Genomic DNA, 10,074 nt, shown 5'->3' on the forward strand with positions numbered 1-10,074 from the left:
ATGCTTCATTTTCCAATCAAACTTGCTTTCAAAACAAAAGTCCAAACACAAAATTAAGAATTTCAAGATGGCACTAATAGAGCATGAAACCTACCATGGGACCTTTCCAAGCGCTTGAGCCCTGACCGATTACACAGTTCGCATGTCCTTGAAGCCTGCCTTGGCAAGAGAGCCTTGGAAATGGGTGACAAATTAGACAATGTGCCTCCCACATGCCTGGGTGATAGTTTAACCCTAAGTTGGCTGGCCTCCAAGTGCCAATCACAGCACTCTTTGACGACATAGCATGCACAGGACAGAAGAGAAGCCCACACATGGAAAGCCTACTCAGCAAAGCCAATGTCAAGGTACCTCCACTAGAAGGTGTAAGCTCAAGAATGCAGAAGACTGGTTTCTGTGCGTTAATATCATGATGATTACCAGAGACTATAAAAGTTAGAAAGGGGTGGGTTAACTAAAAGCCCCCATCCAGGAGGCTTGAATGTAGGCATAACGTACTTTGACATCAAAGTGATGCACCATCTCAGTTGGAAGGAGAGAGGAGAGAGGACTGTAGAATTCCCGAGCTGTTGCTCAGGTACTTCACAGTTCTTCATTTCCCTTCACTGCAAGCACAACTGCCAAATCTGGAAAGCCATACTGGATTCAGGGATGGTCCACAGAAGTCACTAAATAATAACAGCAAATACCTACCCGGCATTTCCCATCCGCAGACACTAGTCTGAGTGTGTTACAACAAACAACTTCATTTCCATATCAGTTTTATGAATCGGGCTGCTATGACCACCACCATTTTATAGAAGAGGACACTGAGGAATTCCCAAAGTCACAAAGCTAGGGCTGAAGTGTCCGGTGTCCTTGTAGTTAACCTCAAATTCACCACTCCAGCACTTCAGTGCCTCCAAAACCTGGCCCCAATGCCATTATGCTGGCCTATCTTCCATTCACCAAGATTTTCTTCTCTTCATAGTACTGGTCTCCTCCTTCCTATAACCAATATGGCCATCATGATCACTTACTCTTATGTTTAATTCGGCAAGTTGATCCCCCTTTGGGCTTTTTAGGTCACATTTTCAGAATGAATTCGGTATCACTTAAAAGTTTGAATTATCTAGTTATTATAAATGCAACACATCAGTCTAACCTCACATAATGCATTCTAATTCAGGTATTTCCCATCAGCCCATTTAACGTAAACTACAGGCCACTCACAATGAAAGATGGGTTGTGAGTAATGTTCTCCCCATATCTTCTGCATTATAAATAATAAACCATCCTGCATCTGCTCACGGAAGGCTAGTTGGATGTTCCATGGTCAATGAGGAGCCCAATTTTATAACAGTAATTCTTTTGTGTCTTTGTTTTGTAAAATCAGATACCCCATGGTATCATGCTTTTAATGAACTGAATCAAAATTATGTATTCACAATACAGTTTATTTTACAGAGTGCTTTTTATTCTCTCCTTCTCAGTTCTCCAGGGTATAAAAAACCTATTACTGGTGATGACTTTCTTCATTCTTCTGATTTGACAAACACAAACCTTTGCACTATAGAGATTGGAAACTGAACGAGTGAACATGGAGCAGAGAGATGCCTTGCAGCCCATCCTCCATACACACACAGCTCCATGGCAGGGAAAAGCACAGATCAGTAAAGAGGAAAAAATGAAGGAGTTGATGATGCCAGACCAGAAATGGGATTAAGTTCCTGTGTTAAATCATCTGTAATTACTGACTGGCCCTTCCCTAGAGAAGAAGGATTAGCAAAACATGCCTAGGGAAGAAAATATTTTTTTTTCCTTAAATTGGGTCAAAAATTTGCTTACACTACACTGGAGTGGAGAGAGAAAATATATCTATGTTGTGTTTTTTTCCCTTTCTTCCTTCCTTCCTCCCTTCCTCCCTCTCTCTCTCTCCTTTCCTCTTTTTCTCCCTTCCTGTCTCTTTTTCTCCCTTTATCTCTTTCTCTCTCTCTTTCTTTCTTTCCTTCCCTCTTTATATCTTTCCCTCTCTCTTTTCCCAATGTGCTCTTCCTCAGTTTCCACTCTGCTAGGTGTGAATGCCAACACTTAGGTCCTGCAACCCCAATCCAGTCATGATGACTCCCTCTAAGGGTATTTTCTCTCTCAGCTATGTGTCCAGTGGTTCACATTCCTTCCCCTTATCCTGCTCTTCTCCATGATGATGGTTAGTTTGATGGGGGGAGAGGAACAGTGAGAAGGGGCTTAGATCCTCAGACAGGTCCTTGCACTGTTCTCTGAATCTTCCAGCCTCTACAGTACATACCTCATCTATTTGGCCACTATCTTGTGGGATCTGTGGCTAATACTCTTGGCTAAAGCATGGGAGTTTGTTTCTCTCCATGCAGCTGAAGGACCTACAAGGTCTGGTGGTTCTGTACAAAGCCTGGGCCCCTACCTTGGTCCTCACTAACTGGACTGTGGACATCTGCCTGTGAGTGCCTTTACATCTCTGTGCCTCAACCCTAGGGCCACACTGCCCTCGATGGACAGCGAGTTTGCCAGCTACCCTCTCTATCCCTCCCCAGGGCTTGGGAACTTCTTGGTATCCTCTGTAGCCCACAACAGCCAAAGAAGCCTATGAAGCCAAATTCAGTCCCTCCTCTGCCCAACCACACACCACAACCACTTTTGTTCTGGTTTGGCTTCCCCCATACTGGGAAAGTCTGGAAGTTGCTCTCCCAGAGTTCCAGATGGCAAGGAAAGAAACATCTGCTCTGACCTCAACCTACTTACCATGCTGGCCCCATTCCGAAGTGTGGCCTACTGCAAACACTCATCTCCAGGCCTGCTTCCTTCCCCACTCCTTCTCACCCTCTCACAACTGCTCTGCTCCAACAAGAGAGGCAGTCTTCTCGCATTATCTACATCACAAGCCATGCTATTCCCACTACTTTGAGATTCACAGGTGACCACTCGCTGCTTTATTCCACATCTCCTTCCCTGGGTAATAAGCCTTACAGTTCAGCCTTGAGGTCTCAGAGTCAAAAAAAAAAAAAATTAAAGGAGAAAATTTAAGATTTGCAAAGCATCATCCCCTATTATATTGAGTTGGGTTTACATGTTGTTAATTGATAAAACTGTATATAGTTTTGTCCCCAAATACTAGTTTCTTTTTGTCAAAGCTCCAAGTTCCAGAAACCAAACATACCTGAGCCAAGTGAAATCAACCAGTCATCCAGTAACTCTGAAACAACTATGGAATAACTATGAAGTGCCCACGATGAACCCGCTTACCATTATGCATACTGCCGAAATACTAAAGCAATAAAAAGAAAGATGACTTCCAGATATAGAAACCAGAAAGACGGTTATTGGTGACTCATTAATGAAAATAAAGAATACAAGAAGAACTTCCTTGACAGGGATAGGGCAAGAATTATGTGTATGATTTTAGACACAGCAAGTTCAAATTACCGTGGGCAAATCAAAGTCCAAATAGAGACTTCTTAAAGGTACTTGAGGATTGTTAAGCTGGGAAGTAACACCATAAGTTTGCATTTTTCAAAAAGTATTGCTTCTAGATATCCATACTTCTAAAACAAGAATGCAGAAGATGCTGGTAAAGGAACTTCAACAGTGAGACTTCTGGTTCTGAAGAGTAGGCTTAATTTTAAGAGTGGGTAAGAAGAGAAGGGATAGACTGAGAAGCGGAGAGGATGGAGGACAGACCCCTGAGGAATATCAGCATTGTATAATGGACAAGGGAGAGGAGCTGGCAAAAGAGAAGCAGAATATCAGAAAATGTTGGGGCTCCTAGGTGGCTCAGTGGGTTAAGCCTCTGCCTTCAACTCAGGACATGATCTCAGGGTCCTGGGATCAAGCTCCGCATCAGGCTCTCTGCTCAGCGGGGAGGCTGCTTCCCCCATCTGTCTTCCTGCCTCTCTGCTTACTTGTGATCTCTCTCTCTGTCAAGTAAATAAATAAAATCTTTAAAAAAAAAAAGATCAGAAAATGTTGTAGCACAAAAATCAAGGGAACAGAGAATTTTAAAGCTTAAGAATGGCCAGTCAAGTCAGATGCCCCTATGGAACAAAGATCAGGGCCAAGAAGTGTCCACCAAATTTAGCAATAAAGAGGTCTTCCATGGAGTAGTAAAGACCAAGGACAAACTGTAATAGGCTGAGCATAACCATGTAGTAAGGGAAGAAAGTTGATACAGACTGCAAAAAAGTGTGGTTAACAAAGGCAAGAACAAAAAGAGAAACCCAAAAATGGAGAAATCGAGGAGCTGGTTGTTCAATAAAGCAAAGAAAAGGGATATTGAAAGTATGAGGATGAGGTAACTGGAAGTAGGATATTGACATTAGCAAAGCTGAAGCCTTTACAGGTGTTAGAATGACTTTAGGACAGTGGCCTCGATGGGATTAAGATACATATTCATATAGCTGTCCAGTTTTCCCAGCACCATTTATTGAAGAGACTGTCTCTTTTCCATTGTATATTTTTTCCTGTTTTGTCGAAGATTATTTGACCATAGAGTTGAGGGTCCATATCTGGGCTCTCCACTCTGTTCCACTAGTCTATGTGTCTGTTTTTATGCCAGTACCACTCTGTCTTGGTGATCACAGCTTTGTAGTAAAGCTTGAAATCAGGTAACGCGATGCCGCCAGTTTTGTTTTTGTTTTTCAACATTTCCTTAGCAATTCGGGGTCTCTTCTGATTCCATACAAATTCTAGGATTATTTTCTCCAGCTCTTTGAAAAATACTGGTGGAATTTTGATCAGAATGGCATTAAAAGTATAGATTGCTCTAGGCAGTATAGACATTTTAACAATGTTTATTCTTCCGATCCAAGAGCATGGAATGGTCTTCCATCTTTTTGTGTCTTCTTCAATTTCATTCATGAGTGTTCTGTAGTTCCTCGAGTACAGATCCTTTACCTCTTTGGTTAGGTTTATTCCCAGGTATCTTACGGTTCTTGGTGCTATAGTAAATGGAATCGATTCTCTAATTTCCCTTTCTGCATTTTCATTGTTAGTGTATAAGAAAGCCACTGATTTCTGTACATTGACAGCTATATGTAGAAGAATGAAACTCGACCATTCTCTTACACCGTACACAAAGATAAACTCAAAATGGATAAAAGACCTCAACGTGAGACAGGAATCCATCAGAATCCTAGAGGAGAACATAGGCAGTAACCTCTTCGATATCAGCCACAACAATTTCTTTCAAGATATGTCTCCAAAGGTCAAGGAAACACAAGCAAAAATGAACTTTTGGGACTTCTTCAAGATCAAAAGCTTCTGCACAGCAAAGGAAACAGTCAACAAAACAAAGAGGCAACCCACGGAATGGGAGAAGATATTTGCAAATGACAGTACAGACAAAAGGTTGATATCCAGGATCTATAAAGAACTCCTCAAACTCAACACACACAAAACAGATAATCATATCAAAAAATGGCCAGAAGATATGAACAGACACTTCTCCAATGAAGACATACAAATGACTATCAGACACATGAAAAAATGCTCATCATCACTAGCCATCAGGGAGATTCAAATTAAAACCACATTGAGATATCGCCTTTCACCAGTTAGAATGGCCAAAATTAGCAAGACAGGAAACAACATGTGTTGGAGAGGATGTGGAGAAAGGGGAACCCTCTTACACTGTTGGTGGGAATGCAAGTAGGTGCAGCCACTTTGGAGAACAGTGTGGAGATTCCTGAAGAAATTAAGAATAGAGCTTCCCTATGACCCTGCAATTGCACTGCTGGGTAAGATACAGATGTAGTGAAAAGAAGAGCCATCTGTACCCCAATGTTTATAGCAGCAATGGCCACGGTCACCAAACTGTGGAAAGAACCAAGATGCCCTTCAACGGACAAATGGATAAGGAAGATGTGGTACATATACACGATGGAGTATTATGCCTCCATCAGAAAGGATGAATACCCAACTTTTGTAGCAACATGGACGGGACTGGAAGAAATTATGCTGAGCGAAATAAGTCAAGCAGAGAGATCCAAGTATCATATGTTTCACTTATTTGTGGAGCATAACAAAAAACATGGAGGACAGGGGAGATGGAGAGGAGAAGGGAGTTGAGAGAAATTGGAAGGGGAGATGAACCATAAGAGACTATGGACTCTTAAAAACAACCTGAAGGTTTTGAAGGGGCGGGGGGGTGGGAGGTTGGGGAAGCAGGTGGTGGGTAATAGAAAGGGCATGTATTGCATGGAGCACTGGGTGTGGTGCAAAAACAATGAATACTGTTATGCTGAAAATTAACAAATTAAAAAAAAAAACAAAAAAAATGTTTATTGGAGCACAGAAGAAATGCTTAAATCATAAGAGTAATACTGAATTTTAAATAAAGTATAAGCAAAGGGGAAAAAAAGATACATATTCATAGAACTGTTGGCATCAAGAAAGACTGAGGTGAGGTGGTACTTCAGAGAACACTGAGATCACTAAAGGAAAGGCTGGATTTAGAGTGGGGAGAAAGAGAGAGGACAGCGTCCAAAGTCTTGGGTGAATGTAGACAGTCAGCAGTGTTTGGAAACAGAAAGGTAGAAGGTGGCATAGCCAGATCTTGTCAACTTCAAATGAAAAGGGTCTTTCCTTAAATGAAGTGCTGTATGCAATCAAGGGGGCCCAAAGTAGTTCCATGTGACTGTAAACAGACCTGAGCTGCAGGAATTCTTATTACTGTCAAGAGATGCCAGACTGACAGCACTCCCATTGAACTTGACATAGAACCCCAGAACCACTCCACAGAGAAACTGTTCTCTTCCTTTAGAAAAGAGCCTGTTTGAAAGTTCTGTAATGAAAATGGCGTACAACCAACAGTGGAGAGGGCTGGAATCCGATGCTGCCCCACCCCGACTGTGTGACCTTGGGAGCGTCACCTCCCCTTCCTGGACATCATTGTCCTCATCCACATTGATTTATTCATCTATGAATCATAACTCCCACTATCTGTTGAAGCCTCATAGCAGTAGGCACATCTGAGATGTTGAGGACAGAGCATCAAGCAGGACACACCCCAAACCGAGGGCCTAACATCTGACAATTCTAATTCTCTCCAGCAAGCGCGTGTGTTTTAAGGGAAAGTACTACAGTGTCAGGGTAGCTGTGTAAGAGCCGTGGATCTTTCGGGATTCAGTCAGAAACACATACGGGTTGAGGTGGCAGCTCCTGCTTGGGTCACTGTGGGAGTCCGTGAAATGTCTATGAATAAACTTCCAAAAAACTGCTTCCATCGCTTTAAGAGATCCAGATGGGAATGATGCCCAACACATTTACAATTCTGCAGTAAAAATTAAGAGTTCTGCCTGATGGTTGCCCATTCTAAAGTACACATGTGCATGACTCTGCCTTAAAAAGGAGCAAAAGTATTATTATTGGGGGGCGCCTGGGTGGCTTAGTGGGTTAAGCCGCTGCCTTCGGCTCAGGTCATGGTCTCATGGTCCTGGGATCGAGTCCCGCATCGGGCTCTCTGCTCAGTAGGGGGCCTGCTTCCCTCTCTCTCTGCCTGCCTCTCTGCCTACTTGTGATCTCTTTCTGTCAAGTAAATAAATAAATCTTTTTTAAAAAAAAGTATTATTATTGGACAATAAATATAATTTACTGCCACGAAGTTCCTAAGCAAACTGAAACCAAAGAGAAATTTTTTAAAAATACATTTTTTGAAGCCTCCTGAGTGAAGAAAACTGTGAGAGACCTCAGCAGGGTGGAAAACTCTGGCATCAGAGTTTTGTTCAAATCCCACCTCGGCCGCTTTGTCCGCATAGCTCTGGCTGTATTCCTCTGTGCCTCATCTGTAAAGCTAAACCAGAAGCCTACCTTTTAGGGAGTTGAGAGGCTTTAGTGAGAAATGTTATCGTCTCATGTTAAGGTGACATGATTAAAACAGTAACAATGACAGGACTGATGTGTGGTGGAAGGAGCCTGAGATGTGGAGTCTGGCTCGCCAAGTTCAAACGCCATTTCTCAGCAACTGCAGGTGGTGATGCTGGGCAAATTATGTAACCTCCGTGCACTTCCATTTCCTCAACTGTAAAATGGATTATTTTGAGGATTAAATTATATATATATATATTTTTTTCTTTTCAGTGTAACAGAATTCATTGTTTATGCACCACACCCAGTGCTCCATGCAATACGTGCCCTCCTTAATACCCAGCACCAGGCTCCCCCAACTTCCCACCCCCCTCCCCTCCAAACCCTCAGTTTGTTTTTCAGAGTCCATAGTCTCTCATGGTTCATCTCCCCTTCCAATTTTTTATATGTGTGTGTATGTTAATTATAATATATGTCTATTAGCTTGACCCCTTAGAAAAGTTTGATAAATGTTTGTCCTTTCTTTTTTTTTGAAAGTCATTACATATTAAATAAAAATGCTATTTTTCCCCTTCTGTGGTTCAGCATGCTTCACTTCCCCTAGATGCAACTGAAGTATAAACCTCATTTAAAAACATGTCAAAAAAAAATAAAATAAAATAAAAACATGTCAGATACATAACAGATGTTAAGGGCAAAGAAGAGTTAAAAGCACTATAAAAATGTAAGATGTATTTTATTTTAAATATCACTAACGTATAATACATAATTAATATAGTTTTGTTATATCTGCTGCTCCCGTTCCTTGGCTACATTACATTTAGCCTGAACCATGGGGTTAAAATAAATAGAACATCTACAGAGCAATTCAGCATTCAAACAACCAACCAGTAAGAAATTCCGCTTTTCCCTTCTTCCACCCCCAGAGACCAGGCGGGGGGGTGGGGGGCTCAGTCAGTCTCTGAGTACAGAGGTGATTTTCAATCTCCATTTACATCTAATTATAAAGTCACAGTCTGCAGGTTGACAAGGTCAGGAACCAATGAAATTAGTCCTATTAGAGACCTCAAACTCTCCCCATGAAAAGGAAAGGGAGGCAAGAAAGCCTGTGGAGAACAACTTTGACTCTAGTAGGAACATTCGTGGAAATGTAAGGCAGTGCTGGAAAAACTAGCTGTTGCTATCCCCGAACCCCACCCTCTGCTTTACCAGATTGCATATGTGTGCAAATTTCCTCTTTGTCATTAGTAAGTACTGATGAAGGCCCCTTAAGTCCTGTGTTCCAAACATTCTTTCCCAAAAACATAATGAAATACTCCTTCTCAAGCTGGTCATCCTAAATCCCGACCCTGGCCACACATTGGGATGACCCAGCAAGCTTTTGAAAGATATGGATGCAGGGTCCCCTCTCAAATCAGTTATATTAGAATCAGGTATGGCGGGGGGGTGGGGGGGGGGGCGTGAGAGGGCGGGCATCCGTGGCTTTGCTCGGGTCCCAGGTCAGTCTACAGTTTAACCAGTGTTTAAGAGTAGCAGAGACATCCACATTCTCTAGCACCTAGAAAACACTTTACCCTTTCCACAAGTCCCCGAGAAAGTGAAAATAAGAAAGGGAGGGGGTCCTTTAACATGGGCTGGAGCAAACTGCCCCATCTCAGAATCTATCTCTCTGACAGGTGCACTTCTGAGATAAGGAGGTCATATCCTCCTGCGGGATACTGTACACGCAGTAGAGAGTTTCCCTAGATTTTTCAGAATGACCCACCGAGTCTATAACGAAAGTCAGCTTTGTACCTTAACCACATCTTGCACTTCTCAGCGCACCTGTGCCAATGACCCACAGGGCTGGGTCTCAGGTCGCCGCATCGGTCCCTGCCTCCTGCTCCAATCACTACAGTTCTTTGATTTCTTTTACTAATTTACGCCTCTCTGAGAATCATCCACAGACCCATTTCTCCCCAAATTGCTCACTCTCTCATCCTTCCTCCCAGAGTCTCCCCAGATGAGAAACACTGGAGATTTGTTTTGTTTTGTTTTTTGTTTTGTTGTTTGTTGTTGTTTTTATTAATGCTCCCATTAATCTTAGTCAATTCAGCACTCACGGGCTGGGTGCTCGAATACGCTCGTCAATATGAGAAAACAGTAGGCGAAGAATTACGACACGACTCCCATTTGATTGGACTTTGCCTCCCAGGAAGCCCAGTTGGACAGAAACCCCAACCAAAAACAAGCAATAATTGTCCCCCAGTTGTCCCGCCC

The sequence above is a fragment of the Meles meles genome, chromosome 3 (genome assembly GCF_922984935.1).
Source record: "Meles meles chromosome 3, mMelMel3.1 paternal haplotype, whole genome shotgun sequence".
Taxonomy (NCBI): Eukaryota; Metazoa; Chordata; class Mammalia; order Carnivora; family Mustelidae; genus Meles; species Meles meles.